The sequence below is a fragment of the Piliocolobus tephrosceles genome, chromosome 9 (genome assembly GCF_002776525.5).
Source record: "Piliocolobus tephrosceles isolate RC106 chromosome 9, ASM277652v3, whole genome shotgun sequence".
Classification (NCBI taxonomy): Eukaryota; Metazoa; Chordata; class Mammalia; order Primates; family Cercopithecidae; genus Piliocolobus; species Piliocolobus tephrosceles.
In genome coordinates, this window is record NC_045442.1 from 697,283 (window position 1) to 700,833 (window position 3,551).

Consider the following 3,551-nt stretch of genomic DNA (forward strand, 5'->3'; position numbering starts at 1 on the left):
CCACAGCTCCGCCGCACGGCCCCAAGTTTTATTTCTATGTTATTTATTTTGTGTGGAATGAACAGTCTCAAGTGTACAAGCCCACGGTTCTGGCAAATGCGTCCAGCATGTAACCACCTCCTCCTCAGGCCACGGAAACATTCTGCTGGGGGCCCTGTCAGCCCATGTGGTTTGGCCTGCTCTGGGGAGGCCCGAGACCCTGTGTGTCTGCTTCTTTCATGCATAATCGTCATGATTTTTTATCCATTTCTCTGTGGATGAAGGGGACTTGGGGACTTGGAGTGGTTCCTTTTTGAAGACCTTCTTCTTCTCTCTTTTTTTTTTAATACGGAGTTTCACTCTTGTTGGCCAGACTGGAGTGCAATGGCGTGATCCCAGCTCACTGCAACCTCTGCCTCCCAGTTTCGAGCGATTCTCCTGCCCCAGCCTCCTGAGTAGCTGGGATTACAGGGGCCCACCACCATGCCTGGCTAATTTTGTGTTTTTGGTAGCAACAGGGTTTCTCCATATTGGTCAGGCTGTCAGGCTGGTCTCGAACTCCCGACCTCAGGTGATCTGCCTGCCTCAGCCTCCCAAAATGCTGGGATTACAGGCATGAGCCACTGTGCCCGGCCATAATTTTTGTATTTTCAGTAGAGTCGGGGTTTCATTATGTTGGCCAGGCTGGTCTCGAACTCTTGACCTCAGGTGATCCACCCTCCTCAGCCTCCCAGAGTGCTGGAATTACAGGCATGAGCCTCTCCCGGCCTTGTTTTTTTGTTTTTTTGTTTTTTGTTTTTTTTGAGACAGAGTCTCGCTGTCACACAGGCTGGAGTGCAGTGGCACCATCACAGCTCATGCACCCTCAAATTTCTGGGTCAGGTGATCCTCCTGCTTTAGCATCTCGAGTAGCTGGGACCACAGGTGCATCCACCACACACACCTAGTTTATTTTTAAATTTTTTGTAGAGACAAAGTCTCACCATGTTTCCCAGGCTGGTCTCAAACTCTTGGGCTCAGTTGATCCTCCTGCCTCGGACTCGCAAAGTGTTGGGATTACAGGCGTGAGCCACCCACCGAACCTGGCCCAGAACATTCTTACTGAAGTCTTTCTGGGGATGGATGATTTCATTCCTCTTTACAAATGCTTAGGAGTGGAACTGACAGGTCATACGGTGGACCCAGGTTTCATTTGTAAGACTCTGCCCATCTCCCAGGGAACTCTACTATTTCCAGCACCTCCTTTGACAGGTGGGGAAACTGAGTCCAGGAGTGGTCAGCTTTGCTCTAGGCCTCGGCTGCTTCTCTAGGGTAGCCACTGACATTGCCCGGCCTGCAACTCAGGGGTCAGTGGGGTCAGTACATAATCTGAGGGTCAGCACATAACCCCTGACTCCTGGGACAGTGGCCTTGGGGGCTGGGGGCTGCAGGGCAGGGTCAGGAGCAGAGAGGGACAGGGTGCAGGGAGGGATGGGGTGCAGGGAGGGACGGGGTGCAGGGCGGGACGGGGTGCTAGGCCAGGACAGGGTGCAGGGAGGGTCAGGGTGCAGGGCGGGCCGGGGTGCAGGGTGGGGCGGGGTGCAGGGCAGGCTGGGCTGCAGGGTGGGGCAGGGTGGGGTGCAGGGCAGGACAGGGCGGGATGAGGTGCTGGGCTGCTGGGCAGGGTGGGGCCCAGCCTCAGGGTGTGGCCAGTGTAGACTGAGGTCTCCACATGCCATGCAGGGGGAGCAGGCCACCCTCTTTGGGAGCTTCAGCAGGGAGAGTACACCAAGGGTTAACAGTGGGCTGCCTTTGGCCAGAGACAGCTGCAGGGTTACCCCCGCCACCCACCCTCCACCAGGCCCCACAAGGAATGGAATGGAGGGAGTGGAGCCGCCTGAAGGCCACCCGTTATCACCGCCAGCTCTGTGCCAAGCACGTCCGCCAGACCCACAAGATCCTTTCTGTCTCTGGTGGAGGGAGGGAGGGCGGGAGGCCAGTGTGTTTGGTGTGGAGGGGCCGCTGTTGGGGTCTGAGGTGCCCAGGGAGTGTCTGGACCCTGCAGCAGGGCCCCTGCCCGGGAGGCCATCCTGACCCTGCAGATGTGAGAAGGACGAGAACACCTTCCCCGGCTGGCGCTGGCCGGACTGCTGGGGCCTTCTTGGGGTGGGTGGTACAGCAGGAGGCCCTGGGATGGTGGGAAGGATGCCCGGGTGGGGAGTCCTCTGCTTTCAGGCCTTTCCACCCCCTGCTCCTGCAAAACCCGGGCAGGAGGTACCCAGGATAGGTGGGAGCCAGGCTGTGCGGCCTCCAGTGGGTGAAGTGGGGCTGCCCCCATGGACCCCATGCTCCTGCTCAGACTGGGTTCCACTCACAGCACTGGGGAGCCACAGGGAGCTCGGAACGGGGGCAGGTGTGGGGCGGGCCTGTCCGGAAGCCTGGGGTCCACCTGCGGGTTCTCCCTTGGCCCTCAGGGGTTGGGGTTCACCCTGAGTCCCTCCCTTCACCTCACAGAATCCCCCGAGGGGGGTCTCAGGACCTCCAGGGCTCGTAGCCAGGATGGCCAGGCGGCACTGAAACCTGGTGCCTTGGCAGCCTGCACCTCTGATCAGTTCCACCCGGTAGCCCGAGCCCAAGACAGCATCCAGCACCTCACTGCCTGGCCACAGCCTTCCGTGGGTCCCTGAGGCCTAGGAGGAAACAGAGGGGGGGTCTGGGTTCACACACAGTTGTCACCCCAGCTCCCAGACTCCAGCCGATGGGGCAGCAGGAAGACGGGCCCTGGGCTCCTCCACCCGCAGAGGCAGCAGCGGGGCGACCGTCCTCACACCTGTGCGCAAGTCCGACCCTCCGGTCCCTGGATGCCCCTTTAAACCTGTGTGGATGTTTAAAGTGCTTTCTCGTCAGCAGGTGTGGGTTTATAATCCAGAAAAAAAGTTAGGAAAACAAAGTGAAGAACTGGGCGATGCCCTAGAATAGCCCAGGGCCTCCCTGCTGTCTCCGTCTCTCTGTGTGTGTCTCTCTGTCTCTGTCTCCCTGCCTCCCTGCTGTCTCTGTCTCTCTGTTTGTCTCCTTGTCTCTGTGTCTGTTTGTCTCTCTCTGTCTCCCCACTGTCTCTGTCTCTTTGTCTCTTGGTCTCTGTCTCTCCACTGTCTCTGTCTCTGTCCCTCTATGTCTGTGTCTCTCTGTGTTAGTCTGTCTCTGTCTCTGTCTGTGTCTCTCTTTGTCTCTGTCTCTGTGTCTGTGTCTCTCTCTGTGTATGTTGGTCTTGGGGGCTGGGGGCTGCAGGGCAGGGTCAGGAGCAGAGAGGGACAGGGTGCAGGGACTGTGTCTGCCTCTGTCTCTCTGTCTCTGCCTGTGTCTCTGTATCTGTCTCTCTCTGTCTCTGTGTGTCTCTCTGTCTTTGTGTCTGTCTCTGTGTCTCTGTGTGTGTTGGTCTCTCTCTGCCTCTGTCTCTCTGTGTGTGTCCCTCTGTCTCTGCCTCTCTGTCTCTGTCTCTCTGTCTCTGTCTCTGTGTGTGCCTCTCTGTCTCTGTCTCTCTGTGTGTGTCTCTCTGTCTCTGTCTCTCTGTGTGTGTCTCTCTGTCTCTGTCT